Source organism: Tachyglossus aculeatus, chromosome 14 (genome assembly GCF_015852505.1).
Source record: "Tachyglossus aculeatus isolate mTacAcu1 chromosome 14, mTacAcu1.pri, whole genome shotgun sequence".
NCBI lineage: Eukaryota > Metazoa > Chordata > Mammalia > Monotremata > Tachyglossidae > Tachyglossus > Tachyglossus aculeatus.
In genome coordinates this window covers 28,252,529-28,271,826 of record NC_052079.1, presented here as the reverse complement: position 1 = coordinate 28,271,826, position 19,298 = coordinate 28,252,529, and the positions used below count along the sequence as shown (strand labels likewise).

General features: G+C 42.6%; 1 protein-coding gene and 1 non-coding gene across 3 annotated transcripts in view; both read right to left on the bottom strand.

Annotated features, from left to right (window-relative positions):
- Nucleotides 1-19,298, bottom strand: part of SYT1 (synaptotagmin 1) — a 675,618-nt gene that overhangs the window by 424,519 nt on the left and 231,801 nt on the right. The gene's annotated exons all lie outside the window — the stretch shown is intronic.
- LOC119937432 lies at nt 3,591-3,728 on the bottom strand. Its single transcript, XR_005454102.1, has one exon. It is a non-coding gene; the product is annotated as a small nucleolar RNA SNORA7 (small nucleolar RNA).

The window sequence follows — 19,298 nt, the reverse complement described above, 5'->3', positions numbered from 1 at the left end:
ACCAGGTAATCAGGCTGTCCCACATGGGGCTCACAGTCTCAATCCCCATTCTACAAATAAGGCAACTGAGGCACAGAGAAGCTAAGTGACTTGCCCAAAGTCACACAGCTGATTACTATTCTATTCATTTTATTTTGTTAATATGTTTTGTTTTGTTGTCCATCTCCCCCTTCTAGACTGTGAGTCCATTGTTGGGTAGCGACTGTCACTATATGTTGCCAACTTGTCCTTACCAAGTGCTTAGCACAGTGCTCTGCACACAGTAAGCACTCAATAAATACGATTGAGTGAATGAATGAATGAATGGCAGAGTGGGGATTAGAATAATAATAATAATGGCATTTATTAAGTGCTTACTATGTGCAAAGCACTGTTCTAAGAGCTGGGGAGGTTACAAGATGATCAGGTTGTCCCACGGGGGGCTCACAATCAATCCCCATTTTACAGATGAGGGAACTGAGGCACAGAGAAGTGAAGTGACTTGCCCACAGTCACACAGCTGACAATTGACGGAGACCTCTGACCCCCCAAGCCTGTGTTCTTTCTACTGAGCCATGCTGCTTCTCCCTTCTTACCAGATCCCGTTCCCTCGGGCCACCGCACCCCCGTTGCGGCAGGTCTGGGCTCCGGCTGGCCCTGGTAGGGTTTCAAGTTCGGCCTCTGTGCCCCGCTGCACTGGGGACAGGTTCTCAGCAGCTGCAAGGGACAAAGTCCCGAAGGCGAGAGCTCCCCCGCCCCCCTAATCCCACTCCTCCTGCTAGGGCTGACCATCCGCAGAGGACATAGTGGCTCCAGACATAGTGGCTCCAGACCTTTTCTCAGGCCATCTGTTAACCAGAATCTGGCCAGATCCCCATTTCAAATCTGGACCAGTCGAAGGGGTCCCCTGCACCTTCAACAACCCCCATATTGAACCCTGGGACATATAGGTGCCTGCTCTGCCTGAGGGGCTGGCTGTGTCTGGGAAGTCTTCCTATGTGTACCTAGGAGAGGAGCTCCTTGTTTATACTGGAGTGGTGGAGTCTCTCTGTAAGTACCCAAGTGGGGAGAGGGGGGTTCCCGGTGAGTTCCTTGAGCAAGTCACTTCACCTTCTGTGCCTCACTTACCTCATCTGTGAAATGGGTTTATTAAAACTGTAAGTCCCATGTGGGCCAGGAACTGTGTCCAATCTGACTAGCCTGCACCCACCCCAATGCCCAGACCAGTGCACGGCACAGAGTAAGCGTTTTACAAATACCATAAAAAGTCTTCTCCCCCTCCACCCCGCCCCCCAGATTGTGAGCTCGTTTTGGGTAGGGATTGTCACTGTTTCTTGTATTGTATTTTTCCAAGTGCTTAGAACAGAGTTCTGCACACAGTAAGTGCTCAATACATACGATTGATTGAATGAATGAGAGTACAGGGGTGTGTGGGTCTCTCTCTCTATATACCTTGCCCCCTCGGGGGTGGTGGGGTGGTGTGTGTGTGTGCGTGTGTGCGTGTGTGTGTTTTGTCATCTCTGTTTCCCCCACTGCACTCCTGCTGGTTTCAGCCCTGTGTCCAGTCCCGGCTGGCCCCACCCCACAGTTTGGTTCCCACAAAGTTTCCTGATCTCCGGCTCCCTGGAGCAAGATTACTCACCCATCCTGGGTGAGGCAAACTGTCTTCCCTCTCCCTTCCCTCCCTCCTTTCCTTTATACTATATTATACACTATACACTAGTTGGAGTGAGGAGAAGGTCCTAACCATTAGATTTAGGATGGGCCTGTCTGGAAGGGTGAAGAGAAAACTGCAGTGATGTTATACGGTAATAATAATAATAATGATGATAAAACTTGTGGTGTTGGTTAAGCACTTACTATTTGGGTTAGACACAGTTCACCAGGGGCTCACAATCTTAATCCTTATTTTACAGGAGATCACTGAAGCACAGAGAAGTGAAGTGACTTGCCCAAGGTCACACAGCAGACAAATGGGGGATTTAGGATTAGAACCAAGGTCCTTCTTTGCTGATGTTATTTTTTATCTACTTTTCCCCATTTGTAATTTATTTTAATGTCCGTTTTCCCTTATAAATTGTAAACTCCTTGTGGGCAGGGATTGCATCTACCAACTCAGATGTACTGTATTTTTCCAAGTGCTTAATAGAGTGCCTGGATACAGTAAGCACTCAATAAATTCCACTTATTGATTGATTGCCTAATTCTGATACATTCTGTATGAAGATGAATGAGTGATAATAATAATAATAATTGATTATTATATTTATTAAGCACTTACTATGTGCAAGGCACTGTACCAAGTGCTAGGGTGGATACAAGCAAATCGGGCTAGAAAAAGTACCTGTTCCATGTGCGCCTCACAGTCTCCATCCCCATTTTGCAGATGAGGTAACTGAGGCCCAAAGAAGTGAAGTGAAGCAGACAAGCAGCATGGCTCAGTGGAAAGAGTCCGGGCTTTGGAGTCAGAGGTCATGGGTTCAAATCCTGGCTCCGCCACTTGTCAGCTGTGTGACTTTGGGCAAGTCACTTCACTGGGCCTCAGTTACCTCATCTGTAAAATGGGGATTAAGACTGTGAGCCCCCCATGGGACAGCCTGATCACCTTGTAACCTCCCCAGCACTTAGAACAGTGCTTGCCCACTGTTGGGTAGGGACCGTCTCTATATGTTGCCAATTTGTACTTCCCAAGCGCTTTATAGGGCACAGTAAGTGCTCTATAAATACGATTGAATGAATGAATGCTTTGCACATAGTAAGTGCTTAATAAATGCTATCATTATTATTATTATAAGTGACTTGCCCAAGGTCATACAGCAGAAAAGTGGCTGAAAGGGATTAGAACTAATGACCTTCTGACTCCCAGGCCCATGCTCTATTCATTATGCAATCCTGATGAGAGAGAGAGACAGAGAGAGAGAGAGAGAGAGAGAGAGAGAGAGAGAGAGAGAGAGAGAGAGAGAGAGTATGTGTGTATGTTTATGCAGTGTGTAGTGTATTTGAGTGAGGAGGCATATGTGTTTAAATTCTTTTGTAATGTCCCAAGTGCTTAATATATACTGCTCTGCACACAGTAAACATCAATTACATGTCATTGATTGTGATTAATTAACATGAATATGCATGCACATATGTGAATATGGGTTTCTTTGTGAGAACATAGACAAAAGGAAAAACATACATACAAATTACCAGTAGAAAATGCTCATCTATTGAGGGAAATTTCATTTTATCCATCCCTTCTGTGACTGTTGATGATCAATCAATCTATCAATCAATGTTATTTATTGAGCTTTCTACCTCTGTATGATGAAGTGTTTCTACCATATTTACTCAAATATTTGCTCCACTTTTCACATAATTTTTACAACCCCAAAACAGGGGTCTTGTGTTATGCAGTTGAGTCATCTCCGACCCAAGCGACACCATGGGTATATCTCTCTCAGAGCACCCCAGCTCCACCTGCAATACTTCGGATAGTGGGTCCATAGAATTTTCTTGGTAAAAATATAGAAGTCATTTACCATTGCCTCCTTCCGCGCAGTCAACTTGAGTCTCCAACCTCGACTCTCTACCATGCTGCTGCTGCTGCCCAGCAGAGGGGAGTTCTGACCTATAGCAGATTGCCTTCCACTCGCTAGCCACTGCCCAAGCTAGGAATGGAATGGGTAGGCCCCTGTTTGACTCTCCCTCCCATAGTCGAAACTGGAAGAGTACTGAAAACTCTCCAGATGCGACCCTGAGAAGGGCAAAACAGGGGAGGGCTATTAAATGGGGAATTGCATCCAGTGATAAGGAGAATTGGAAAAAAAAATGAAAAAGAAGTAAAGGAGGACAGAAGGAAAAGGAAGGAAAGAGGATACTAGAGTCTGTGTCTCCCTTATGTCTTATTGCACTTTCCCAAGTGATACAATAGGTGCTCAATGAAGTAATCACTCTCACTTCTGCTGTGTTCTCCACATTCTCACCCTTCTCCATACATCCTGGTCTACAGCAGTCTTAATGAATTAACTTCTCTCACTTGGTTTGTCCAACTAAGTGCTTAGTACAGTGCTCTGCACACAGTAAGCACTCAATAAATAAGACTGAATGAACTCTAACCTGCTCCTTCTCATCTCTTGGCACGTGTTAATCACTGTTTACAATTCTGTGGTGTGTACAGAATGATCTTTTATCTTCTCATCAAAAATCAGAATAGGGCAGGGAACCCGTCTACCAACTCTGTTATACTGTACTTTCAAAGCACTTAGTACAGTGTTCTGCACACGGTTAGCACTGAATGAATATGACTGATTGATTGATTATGAAGTAGAGGCAATTATGTGAGTAATTATGGTATTTGTCTTAAGCCTATCATCTTCAAGCTTCAGTGACTGGTTCCTTGTATGGTGGAATGTAGTCACAGATCTATGTTTGTCTTCTGAACAACTTTCACTGCTTTTCTTTTTTTTTTTTTACTTCAAAATATGTCCCCACCTAGTTTCATCTTTCCAGAATCCAGGTCTTAATCTTGTCCACCTGTCTTGTTTTGGAAACTGATCCAATTTCCTGATCTCCACTGGACAGACCGATAATCATTAAAAAAAATGAATTGCCACCAAACCTGTGAATCGAATACCATAGCAAATGGATTTCACTCATATAGAACTCATCTGAGCCAAGCAACCAGTAACTGCTGCTTTCAGCTGACACTATCCAGGGCTCCTGCTCCTGACATGCTCTCTGCAGACCAAACCATGGAGGTTTAAGTGACAACTGAATGCCCTTGGCATTCACCAGTCCTGACAGTCAGCCCCAAAACTGGAAGTGACTCTCCTGTGCCATCAAGCAGCCGCCATCCCATCCTGACTTCAATCCCCTCGGGCAGGAGAGGTAACAGACCCTGTGGCATCACGCCTCCACAAAACCCTGGGAAGAATGATGGCTGCTGGAGTGGCTGTTGTGTCTAGGGGTGTGCTTTGGACTCCTGAGCCATGAGGAGCCTGAAATTCCGCTTCTCTAGGCACAACCCCCTGCTGATTTTGGTTTTTATTTTGCTTATTTCCTCCTTAGTTCAATGCTATTTTAGTGTTTTATTGATTCAGCACTCCTGATGCGGCTGTCTCCAGTCACCTCTTCCTCCTTGTACTCTCAAACTGTGAGGTACCTTTAGGTTCAGGGACCCATCTAATGCTCATCTGTGTGTTCTTTCAAGGGGTTTAGTACAATGCTCTGCATATAAGAAAATCTAAATCAATTCTATAACTACTACTACAATAATAATAATTATTATTATGATATTTGTTAAGCGCTTACTATGTGCCAAGCACTGTGCTAAGTGCTGGGACAGATACCAGGTAATCAGGTTGTCCCACGTGGGGCTCACAGTCTTAATCCCCGTTTTACAGATGAGGTAACAGATGCACAAAAAAGTTAAGCGGCTTGCCCAAGGTCACACAGCGACAAGTGGCAGAGCTGGGATTAGAAACCACGTCCTCTGACTCCCAAACCCATGCCCTTTCCTCTAAACTATACTGCGTCTCTATTATCAAGGTATTATCAAGTAGTATTATCAATAATATTACTATTATGAAAGTCTCTGCCTGGCTTCAAGTGTAGCCTAATAACCTTGATAGAGACTTCAAATGTATGTCTCTTTTGTTGATGTCCCTTTTAATGCTTTACTTGCCAGAATTTTTCTTTTTCTTTCACTTTCATTTTTCTTTTTTTAAAATTTTCCTTCATGAAATTATCTAGACTCACTACACCTGAAATAAAAAAAAGTATGATATCATGAAGCACTTATTCAGTGACATACATTCACACTACACTTGCAGTATTATTCTTGCTTTGCTTTGAGTTTAAAGAAGTAAACTCTAAAACATGTATAGTTTATTACAACTGGCATCTTCTCTTAGTTATGTCTACCTATTAATATTAATGAGGCTACTCCAGATACATCCATTGCTAGAATAAATTCATATAATTATTTCAGAAGGCCAAGGATTCACTGATGCTATCTTGACCCATCTGTCCACAAGAACAACTGATAAAAATCAAGGCAGTTTCTCAAAGGGGTCTTATGTACCATCCAAAAGAATAAGCAACCTAATGCATTACAATTTATCCATGAAATTATGACTGGAAACATCATAAGACCGACTTAAGGTTTCTAGTCTTCCTTTGGTTGAGTAAGAAAGAAAAACATTATCTTGACTAGACACTTGGTGATAAAATCATCATTACTTGCTTAATGTTATCATAGGCTAACCTAAAAGCACATGTATTACAATTATAATTAAATAATTACCTTTAAATTACCATCTAACTTGCTTACGTTCACTCTTGACATACCTATATCTAGAACAATGTATTTCAAACCATTTGAGTGAACAAAGGATTATATATAGCTGAAAATATTGTAATTATACTAATTTCACAAATAATGCCAAATGAATTACCAATTCAGATATTGAGAAATGGCTAGAAATCTTTATGGAGCTACGTTTGACCCAGCATCCCATTTAAATTAAACTTTCTGTTCAGCTTTATAAAGTATTTTTAATTCAATTGAGCTAAAGAAAACTAGCCTATATGGTATGAATATAATTTTAACCACTTTACAAAAATTGTTTGATTTCTGCCATAGTGATCCACTAGAATTGTTGGAAGGAAAAACTATTTATACTGTCACTGCTGATATACGTGGTAATTTTCTTGGATTCTTTCAATGCAATTTACAAGAACATTAAGCCATAAAATAAAATAAAATAACCAATCTGTACTATCCCTAGCGCATGAGGACAAGATCCTGAGAAGTTTGAAAACATAACTGAGGTCAGAATCATATAAAATCATCCAGAAATTTCAAAGCAGTCTACCAAGTAGTAAGATTCAAAAACGAAGGCATTTCAGCCTTTACCTACAATGGAGTGACATTCACTCACTGGAGATCACGGAAGGAAAGTTCCCACAAATTGCAGTGGATAGCATAAAGGAAGTTTAGTTTGAAGCAACATTCTCATAAAATCTATTTTTGCCTCTGTTTGAGTAGTCAAACCACAGAAGCAATATTGGAAAGCCTTATGCTTCTTAGGTCTATTGTTGTCAGAGTTTGTTTCTGGACTTCAAGGTCAGCAGTTAAAATTGCAAGCCTACGTTTGAAAAGGAAGCAGAGAATCTTCTTGAAATTCACTGAACAAATACAGACATTGAATTTTCCCTCCAGGCCACATAAAGAAAAAGACATAGTAAAGGAAGTCGGGCCCAAAAGCAACCAAAAGCACCATGTGTTTTTTGGCACTCTTCAATTTCCTACCTTACCCAAGAATGGTGCCTTTCTAATAAAATAACCAGAGATTCTCAGTTTTCTGGGCTTGTATATTATCCAATTAAAAAAAAAAAGTTGCAGGTGTGAAGATCTGCACACCTTCCCAAGGATAAGCTCGCTGTGGGCAGGAAATGTGTCTACAAACTCTGTTGTCTTGTACTCTCCCAAGTGCTCAGTACAGTGCCCTTCACACAGTGAGCACTCTAGAAATACCACTGATTAATTGCCTGTTTTTAATCCTACTAGAAGGAAGAAAGGCAAAAGCATGGTAGTTTGTAAAATGGGGATTAAGACTGTGAGCCCCATGTGGGACAACCTAATTACCTTGTATCCCCTCAGTGCTTAGAACAGTACTTTGCTCATAGTAAGTGTTTAACAAATGCCATCCTTACAATTATTATTATTATTATTATTATTACACTGGCATATCAGGGAGCTGGAATCACAGTACCCTCAGAATACTGTGGAATCTGTATTGGGTATGAACTGAAGTAGCCTAATTCTGGGTATGAAAGTCCCAGACCTTTTGCCTATTTTCCCAATAATACTCAGGGCAACCTACAAAAATTCAGGTAAGTACCAGCTAAAGTGGAGGGAGTGATCAGAAACTTAGCAAAGGTACACTCAGGTTCCTGGAAAATGTAAAACAAACAATAAGAACACTTCCCTTGACCCCTTGGTCACGTGTGGAACTCCCTCCCTTTCACATCTGACAAGATTATTCCATTCCCCATCTGCAGAGCCCTATTACAATTACATCTCCTCCAGGAAGTGTTCCCTGACTAATCTTTCATCTCCACAATTCCCTCCCCATTGCATCATCCATGTACTCAAGTCCATCCCCCAAAGCACTGAGGTATACACTCCACTCATTGCCTCTATAACACTTACATACAAAACTTACTTGATTCACCTATCTAGAATTTATTTTAGCGTCTCTCCAGCTAGACTGTATGCTCCTTGGGAGCAGGGATCATGACAACTGACTCCACTGTATTCTCCCAAGCATTCAGTGCAGGTCTCTGTATACAGTTAACATTGATCTTCAGTAGATAATGACTCAAACACAAAATTTTTGGATGGCTCAGGTAGTCTGTAAAAGTCATATGGACAAACCTACCATCTCACCCCCTCTTCATTTCATCCTAGTAGCAAACAGTCACCTTCGTCTCTGACCTTCCATAATACCTTGGAGGATTGTGATTCATAGGTGATGGTTTCTCATTGAATTCCCTTGGAATCTTTTTATAGAGGGGCTGTTAATTACCTTTATATTTTCCTGGATGGTTATAACTAAATTGAAGTCCATCTTGACAAGATTACCTGATGCTCTTGAAAATGTACAACTTCATTTTTCCTCTAATGTACATTTAAATCATTGAATATTACAGTTAGTTTGACTCAAACACTCTCTTGACCTTTCCTTAACCATGTGATTGGCTTCCATATAGCTTGGATACTTTATTACTTATGAACATATTTATAAACTTTATTTTATAAATTGTAGTTATACACATATCTTTATAAACATAATTTTTGTTTTTGTCTGAAGAAGAATGAGTTTAAGCAGCAGCTCACATCTAGAAAATCTCCCCATGCAGCCAAAGATCAACACCAGTATTGCAGAGTTGAATAGTTTCTCTGAATTCTGTTCCCTGGGTAGTGCATTGTTTAATGATGCAAGAGTTAACAAAAAGGCAGAAAAATGAATCAAGAAGGGCTAGTGAGAAGCAGCACGGCCTAGTGGATAGGGCATAGGCCTGGGAGTCGGAAGGACATGGGTTCTAATCCCCTTCCACCACTTGTCTACTGTCTGACCTTGGACAAGTTACAACTTGCCTGTGCTTTAGTTAGTTTCTTAATCTGTAAAATGGGAATTCAATAGCTATTCTCTCTCCTTCAAAGACTGTGAGCCCCATGTGACATGTCAAACCTGGTTAATCTGTACCTAACCTCAGTGCTTGGTACATAGTGCTTAACTGGTACTGTTATTATTATAATCAGAATTAGACTTCCAGTCCTGAGCTCACTCCACTAGACAACGTTGTCATTTTAACCAATGTGCACAATATCCTTTGAACATGAAGGCGACCTTGGTATCTATTTGATGTCATTTTACCAAATGCCTTCTCAGAACCTGTTGAATTCCTATTTGTATTAAATTTCAAACACAACATTTCACATGAGCTCAAACCCCATTTGCTCACCTGTTGCCATTAAACTCCAAAATAGTATACAAAGTTGTATAACTGTAGCTTGCACTTGCTCCCATCTTTCATTTGTATTCTTTTAAAGTTGCCTTTAGTGTGATACCCCTGAAGATAAAAGATCCTGCTCCACCTTTTCAAGATACAATTCTTCTAATTTTGGGTAAATGGGAGATCATATTTTACTCCTCTAGACTGTAAACTTGTTGTGGCAGGGAACATGTTTACCAACTCTTTCGTATTGTACTTTCTCAAGCACTTAGTTCAGTGCTTTGCACACAGTAATAACTCAATAAAGATGATTGATTGATTCTTGTAAACAGCCATTATTTTCCTTTTTCCACTCTAAAGATGGAAAGAGATAAGGATCAACACTGGAGTTATTAATTCCTTACTGATTTCTTTTGGCCACCACAAATAATTTATCCTGGATTTAAACACCGTATTTATCACTGTATTAGAGAAGCAGTGTGGCTCAATGGAAAGAGCCTGGGCTTGGAAGTCAGAGGTCATGAGTTCTAATCCCATGGTAACAATCCACCAGTTGTCAGCTGTGTGACTTTGGGCAAGTCACTTCACTTCTCTGTGCCTCAGTTCCCTCATCTGTAAAATGGGGATTAAGACTGTGAGCCCCACGTGGGACAACCTGATTACCTTGTATCCTCCCAAGCACTTAAAACAGTGCTTTGCACATAGTAAGTGCTTAACAAATGCCATTATTATTATTATCATCATATTATAAGAAGATTTAGACCATAAATAATGCAGATTTTGCCAAATTTTCTTTTCAAAGTTTGATAGGAGTCCTCACATTGTTGTTTTTACAATTCCACTTTTGAAGCAAAATCACTTACTTGTTAATTACACCTCGTTTCCCTTTCTACTCCCTCTTCATTATCATGGTTTTCCTTCCCTGCACCTTCCTTGTTAACACTTCTGCTCTCCCTAGCAACGGCTTAACTGATTTCGTTGCTGTCTTAGGGATGGTAGCCATGGGCTTTCAGACAAGAAAGTTTTTAACAGTTTATTTTACTGATAAATTCATCATTCAATCATAGTTAATGAGCACTTACTGTGAGCAAAGCACTGTAGTAAGTGCTTGGGAAAGTACAACCTAACAATAAACAGTGACATTCCTGCCCACAACATGCTTACAGTCTACTGGGGGGAGACAGTCATCAATACAAATAAATAAAATGACAGATATGTACATAAGTGCTGTGGGGCTGGGATGGAGGAAGAGCAAAAGGAATAAGTCAGATTGATGCAGAAGGGAGTGGGAGAGGAGGAATAACTGTGCTTCAGTATAGTTAGTAGGTGGTTGATAGAGTCACAGTCTATGAGAACGTATTCAAACAAAAGATCAATAAATCTATGGTATTTATTGAATGTTTACTGTGCGCAGAGCACTGTAGTAAGTACTTTCAAAATTACAACACAACAGAGTTGGTGGACATTCATTCATTCAATCATATTTATTGAGCGCTTACTGTGTGCAGAGCACTGTACTAAGCACTTGGGAAGTACAAGTATATAATGAAATTACAGTCTAGATAGGCTTAGGTTAAGGTCTACTTACAGTGTATAATCTAGAGCTACAGTCTAGATCTGAGGAACACTAATCTGTTTCGTTTTTTAATCTCTTGGTGAAAATGACAATTTAAATTTTTTTTGTCATGCTTTAAGTACTAGCCCTTCCCTCAGTTAGAAATCTTTGCCTCTGTTTTTACTTTCTCTTTGTCTTCGATTAGCATGGCTTAGTGGATAGAGCCCAGGCCTGGAAGTCAGAAGGTCATGGGTTCTAATTCCAGCTCTGCCATTTGTCTGCTGTGTCTGGCCTTGGGCAAGTCACTTAACTTCCCTGAGCCTCAGTTACCTCATCTGTGAAATGGGGATTAAGACTGTGAGTCCCATCTGGGACATGGACTCTGTCCAACCTGATTTGCTTGTATCCGCCCCAATGCTTAGTACAGTACCTGGCACATAGTAGGCGCTTAACAAATGCCATAATGATAATGATATTAATATTTTGATGTCTGTGCCAATGGGTATGTTTCTCTATCTCCTCCTCTCTCGGCTTCCCATTTCCCCTTTTTAAACCTCTATCCTCTTCCATTTATTTGATCTTTTTGTGTTTATTTCTGGCTTCTTTGTCCCTCTGTCTCTGCAGGGAATGTGTCTACCAATTCTGTTGCAGTGCATTCTCCCAAATGCTTAGCACCCAATAAGTGCTCAATAAATACCAGTGATTAATTGATTGATTGTTTCATTGATTACTGCTTCAGATGAATGGCAAGGAAACACCTTAGTTTTGCTCCAATCCCAATTAGATTGAAATCTTCTTGATTGCATGGTCCCTATCTTTGTGGGTCAAGGGCTATGTCTGATTTGTTTATATTGTATAGTACAGGTCTTGGCACGAATTAAATGCTTAAAAATTACCATAATTATTATTATATCTCATCTGCTGAATGTTTACTGTACTCTTCTTACAAATAATAACTCAGAATTTCAGAAGTTTTAGAACTTGCAATGATCTACGTGAAAACGTAGATAATCTGAATATCACTACTGAAGGGTTAACGATTAGGTACGTGCTCCGAATATACTTATTGTTATCATGATTTATTCAATAGTTGCTTGAATAAAACTCAAAAATGTATTATAATGGTAAAACTAGTATACATTCCACGCAATCTCCAATCTTGAGACTATTTTTATCTGCCAATGAAGCCTTGCAAACTCCTGTAAATTGATTAATTCGCCATAATAATAAAATTTTCCAATTGTCTAAAAAGCAAACTAAACTAGTGTTAAAAATGATTACTGGGTAAGGAACAGTTCTGTTTGTGTGAGGTGTGCTGAGAAAGTAAACTAGTAACCGATATGATCTCTACCCTCTATCTCCATTTCTTTTCTCAGTACACCGAAACCAATTTTATATCTCAGTTGTCTTCCATCTAAATGTGCAGCATGGTGCAGACTGAAGTTCCTGGAACTATAAAAAATAGGGTTTTTTTCCAAAGGAAGACCCTATTTAGTACTTTTTGATTGCTGTTCATAGGGCTCTGCCCCTGTTTGACTAGGTTTTCCTCTTCTTTCACTGTTTCCCGGGACTCCGTTCCCGAGAGGCCCGCCTGCCCCCATCACACCGCGCGGCCTTGCCGCTCCCGGAAGGCTCCTCTCCTCAGAGCGCCGCCATTGACGCCCGGGACTCTGTTCCCGAGTAGGCCCGGCCGCCCACCCTCCCGCCATCTCAGCGCCCCCACGGACGCCCCCCCCCTGCTTCCACCCCCCCCACTTAGGAGGCCTTCCGTAAAGTGCCCCTCATCCCCCCCCACCTTCCCGGTCCGGTCCTGACTGACTCTCCCCCCGCCCCCAGGTAAAAAGCCCTTGTTAGCACCTTGTTAGCACCATGTTAGCACCATGTTACATGTTACATTAACGACAACCTCATTCACACCTCCTCAGCCCTCCCATGCTAGTTGACTGTTCGCTCCCCTCCCCAGGTATCTCTGCTCCCTGACCCCCCTTAACTGGCCCACCCTACTCCAGCTCTTAATAGTTTGTATCTGCTCTCTGTGGCATCATTGTCTGCCAATTCTATTATTGCCATAGCATATTGATTGCTCAACTACACCCTGTGATGCCATCGCCTACTTTTATCATTGCTACTGTTTTATTGCTTCTGCATCTCAATTGTTAACCCCCCGCGGTACTGTCACTCGCCCTGCTGACCTCACCATGAACTTTCAGTTCCCTTGCTCCCAACTGCCATTCCCATTCCTCACCTTCCCCTTCCCCTCTCCCACCCAGCTGTTTCCCTCCCTCTCACCCACCAACACCGCTCCCCCTCAACCCCTACCAAGGATTCCTCTGTACCAGCGCAGGTCCTCCGCTTCTCCCTCCCGGCCCCCCTCCTCCCCTTCTCCCCGTCCCCACCCCATCCCAGTTCTCCTTTCCCATTGCCACCCCCCTTCCCACTCTCCCCGCCCAGGCCCCCGCCAACTCATCCCAATCCAAACCCTCCCCACCCCTCGCACCCTTCCCCCTCCCTCCCCACCCTCGATAGCTGATGCCAAGTGTGGCCTCTGGAACCCCCGCTCCGTTTTAAGTAAGATCCCTTTCATCCTGGACATTTTCCTTTCCAGTTCTCTACTCCTCCTCGCCCTAACTGAAACATGGCTGTCGCCGGACGACACGGTCTCTTCTGCTGCTCTCTGCAGTGCAGGCCTCTTCTTCTCCCACTCCCCCAGACTCACCGGAAAAGGAGGAGGTGTCGGTTTCCTTCTCGCACCCCAATGTCGCTTTCGCACTATCCCTCCTCCCCCTTCCCTTTCCTTCCCTTCCTTTGAAGCCCACATTATTCGCCTCTACCACCCCCTCCAGATTCTTGTAGCCGTCATCTACCGCCCTCCGGGCCCCACTTCCAACTTCTTTAACGACTTTGACCCCTTCCTCACATTCCTTCTCTCCTTCTCCATGCCCACTCTGATCCTCGGAGACTTCAATATCCACATGGATATCCCTAACGACTCCTCTGCCGCCCGCCTTCTATCTCTCCTTGACGCTGCCAACCTCTTCCTCCACCCCACCTCACCCACTCACCAACTTGGTCATACCCTCGACCTCATCATCTCCTACCGCTGCACTGTGTCCACCCTCACCAACTCTGTGATCCCTCTCTCTGATCATAATCTTCTCACCTGCCTCCTCACTCACACTCCTTTCCCCTGTAAATCCGTATTACTCCCTCATAGAGATCTCCGCTCTCTGGACCCCACCCATCTTTCGGAGCGCCTCACACCCCACCTCGCCGCCCTCTCCTCTCTACCCAGTCTTGATGATCAGATTACTGCTCTCAACTCTACCCTTTCTACTCAGCTAGACTCGCTCGCTCCCCTTTCCCTTCGCCACTCTCGCACCACTAACCCACAGCCCTGGATCACTGCCACTGTCCGCCTCCTTCGCTCTTATGCTCGAGCTGCTGAACGCTGCTGGCGAAAGTCTAAACACCATGCCAACCTCGTTCACTTCAAGTTTATCCTTTCCTGCCTTAACTCAGCCCTCTTTTCTGCCAGACAAAACTATTTCTCCTCCCTTATTGACACCCATGCCCATCACCCCCGCCAGCTCTTCCGTACATTCAACTCCCTTCTCAGGCCCCCGGTTCCTCCCCCTCCTCCTTCCCTCACCCCCAACGATCTGGCCTCCTACTTCATTAACAAAATTCAATCCATCAGGTCCGACCTCCCCAAAGTCTCTTCCCCCCTTTCTCCAACCCCCCGGCTCTCAACATTCTCTGCTACTCTCCCATCCTTCCCAGCGGTATCCTCAGAGGAACTCTCCTCCCTCCTCTCAAGTGCTACTCCGGCCACCTGTGCTTCTGACCCCATTCCCTCTCATCTTATGAAATCTCTCGCTCCATCCCTTCTCCCCTCCTTAACTTCCATCTTCAACCGCTCACTCTCCACTGGTTCCTTCCCCTCTGCCTTCAAACATGCCCATGTCTCTCCCATCCTAAAAAAACCCTCTCTTGACCCCACCTCACCTTCTAGTTATCGTCCCATATCCCTCCTACCATTCCTTTCCAAACTCCTTGAACGAGTTGTCTACACGCGCTGCCTAGAATTCCTCAACAACAACTCTCTCCTCGACCCCCTCCAGTCTGGCTTCCGTCCCCTTCATTCCACGGAAACTGCGCTCTCAAAGGTCACCAATGACCTCCTGCTTGCCAAATCCAACGGCTCATACTCTGTCCTAATCCTCCTCGACCTCTCAGCTGCCTTCGACACTGTGGACCACCCCCTTCTCCTCCACACGTTATCTGACCTTGGCTTCACAGACTCCGTCCTCTCCTGGTTCTCCTCTTATCTCTCCGGTCGTTCTTTCTCAGTCTCTTTTGCAGGCTCCTCCTCCCCCTCCCATCCTCTTACTGTGGGGGTTCCCCAAGGTTCAGTGCTTGGTCCCCTTCTGTTCTCAATATACACTCACTCCCTTGGTGACCTCATTCGCTCCCACGGCTTCAACTATCATCTCTACGCTGATGACACCCAGATCTACATCTCTGCCCCTGCTCTCTCCCCCTCCCTCCAGGCTCGCATCTCCTCCTGCCTTCAGGACATCTCCATCTGGATGTCCGCCCGCCACCTAAAGCTCAACATGTCGAAGACTGAGCTCCTTGTCTTCCCTCCCAAACCTTGTCCTCTCCCTGACTTTCCCATCTCTGTTGACGGCACTACCATCCTTCCCGTCTCACAAGCCCGCAACCTTGGTGTCATCCTCGACTCCACTCTCTCATTCACCCCTCACATCCAAGCCGTCACCAAAACCTGCCGGTCTCAGCTCCGCAACATTGCCAAGATCTGCCCTTTCCTCTCCATCCAAACCGCTACCCTGCTCATTCAAGCTCTCATCCTATCCCGTCTGGACTACTGCACTAGCCTTCTCTCTGATCTCCCATCCTCGTGTCTCTCTCCACTTCAATCCATACTTCATGCTGCTGCCCGGATTATCTTTGTCCAGAAACGCTCTGGACATATTACTCCCCTCCTCAAAAACCTCCAATGGCTACCGATCAATCTGTGCATCAAGCAGAAACTCCTCACCCTGGGCTTCAAGGTTCTCCATCACCTCGCCCCCTCCTACCTCACCTCCCTTCTCTCCTTCCACTGCCCAGCCCGCACCCTCCGCTCCTCCACCACTAATCTCTTCACTGTACCTCGCTCTCGCCTGTCCCGCCATCGACCCCCGGCCCACGTCATCCCCCGGGCCTGGAATGCCCTCCCTCTGCCCATCCGCCAAGCTAGCTCTCTTCCTCCCTTCAAGGCCCTGCTGAGAGCTCACCTCCTCCAGGAGGCCTTCCCAGACTGAGCCCCTTCTTTCCTCTCCCCCTCGTCCCCCTCTCCATCCCCCCGTCTTACCTCCTTCCCTTCCCCACAGCACCTGTATATATGTATATATGGTTGTACATATTTATTACTCTATTTATTTATTTATTTATTTATTTTACTTGTACATTTCTATCCTACTTATTTTATTTTGTTGGTATGTTTGGTTCTGTTCTCTGTCTCCCCCTTTTAGACTGTGAGCCCACTGTTGGGTAGGGACTGTCTCTATGTGATGCCAATTTGTACTTCCCAAGCGCTTAGTACAGTGCTCTGCACATAGTAAGTGCTCAATAAATACGATTGATTGATTGATTGATTGATTACCATCTTTATCTAGTGTCTCAATAAAAGAAAGACTATGTGAATAATATATTTTAAAGAAATTGACGAGTTACAAAACATATGCTTTAGATTCAATTATATGAGGGAGACATTGTTCAATTGTTGATTATGCAAAAGACAAGATGAGTTTTTGATCCCACTATTATTAGAGACCAATGCTTCATTTTGATATATTTTTGTCATCATCATTCTTTGTCCAAAGCCACGCTTTCTTTTGTCCACTTTAGTACCATCCTAAGAATTAAGCTAGCACTGCAGATTTATTTGTGGCCTTATTGGGTGAGCAATACTTAAATGTATAAAAGATTCATTTTCTTCAAAGCATTTTCCTTCAAGAGCTAATAAAACACAGAACTGCCCTTGAAGATAGAAACAGCAGGGGATAGCAATATCAATTCAAAAATGTGTCCATCTATTTACCTCCAGGAGTCATAATTCAATGGCACATAAAATGTTGTGTAATGTGTACAAGAAAAAGAAATTACATTTCTCAAAACTTTGGCTTATATCTTGTATCACTTCTATTTTGGCACTCATTTAGATTGCTATCATTTGATGACAGTGATGGTTATTTTGTCCAACAGCAACTAACAGTATCATTTAAAAGCAAAAACTAATGAAAATGCAAGTTATAATAAAAATTAACTTTTAAGATAAATACAGACATACATCATATATGGAGTTGAGTAGAGTCAACAATTTTCTAGACTCAAAAACCTGTCAAGTATTACTTCAGGAATGCAATGCTAATAGTAACCGTGGGTACGGAATAAAGGAGTTAGTCACAGTCTTCCCTTGTTCCTGGTTAAACTGAAAAAATGGAAATTGCATGTTGGAAAGTGAACTGAAGTTCACAGATCCATATATTAAAAACCTGCTGATTCACTGGTTGGTGTTGCTTCATTTGCATTCAGGGGCAAAACATGTTATTAATACTAAGGTCAGGTAAGAGAAGAGGTCCTCCAAAATATTTATTTAGTGTCAAATTCTATACAAAACTTTGAATGTTCATTCTTTCTTACCATGTGAAACTGTTTTATTTCTCAAAAAGATAAAATTTTTTTCAAACAACGTTGTTGATAACTCATGATAGGGTGCAGTGTATCATACAAACCAATTTGTAAGGCTATGGAAAGGAAAAAATCTATTTTGCTTTATGGAGAACCTCTACTTTAAAAATGAGCCATAAACATGAAAATATTTCCAAACATATAAAGAAAATTGACTAGCCTTTTTCTTGATTTCCTTTACAACACCAATGATTAGATTTTCCAGTCATTCATCATCCTTTCCTTTCGTATGAAAAAATGAGTGACAGGAACATCTAGAGTTTCCTACTATACTGTTTAACTAAAAAAATCTGATTTAGGTTACATATCTTTAATATCAAATAACAAAACACCAGTCTAACTCCCTACCATGTCCTCAGGGATGAAGAGGCACCATCATAAAATATTAATTATTAATAAATGTCAAAGCTTTGACCAGACATATTTATATAAAGTATTTGGATGTTCTTTGGCTAACTCTTCAATTAATCAGTCAATTAGTGATATTCATTCAGCACTTACCATGTGCAGTGCACTGTTCTATGTATTTGGGAGAGTACAAAACATTCAGTAAACACGATCCCTGCTCAAAAGAAGCTTACAATTTAATATGAAAATGAACACAGGCCATTTGTGCTCTCATATGATCACGCATAAAGAAAGGAACATGTTTTCCAGAAACTCAATAGAAAGAACGTCTAATGGTCTTAAATTCTGTTAGACCTTCTAGATGTACTTTCAGGCCATCTTCCACACAAAGAGTTTATCTCTTTCCTTTATAAATGCTCTAATTTCATTGTCCTTCTATACTTCCTCGAAGACACTTTAAATAACCAGAATGGCAAATCAATATTTTTCCAGATGCTTTATGGAAGTGAATGAATCCCTTTAAGTGAAGGCAACAGGTTTGAATCAATCTTTATTCTTTAATATTAATAAATTTTGGAAATAGCAGGCTTGGTGTATTCCATTAAGATGCTCAGAGGAACTAGCAAAAGGATGAAGAATGACCGAGGTTGTAACACAGATCACAAGAGCATATCAAATTTGCTAAAATAAAAACCTCTAATAATAATATTGGTACTTGTTATGCACTTTTTATGCATATTGTGTAAATTAAAGGAAGCAGGATGGCTTAGTTGATAGAGCATGGACCTAGAAGTCAGAAGAATCTGGGTTCTAATCCCAACTCTGCTGCTTTTCTGCTGCATGACCTTGGGCAAGTCACTTCACTTCTCTGTGCCTCAGTCACCCTACCTTTAAAATGGGGATTAAGGTTGTGAGCTCCATGTGGGATAGGGACTGTGTTCAACCTGATTTTCTTTTATTTATCCCAGTGCTTAGAACAGTGCTTGACACATACGTGCTTAACAAATACCACCATAATCATCATCATCTTTAAGTCCTGTGCATACAAGCAGTATGGCTTAGTGAAAACAAAATGGTCTTAGGAGTCAGAGGTTGTGGGTTCTTATTCTGGCTCTCCCACTTAGCTGTGTGACTTTGGACAAGTCAGTTAACT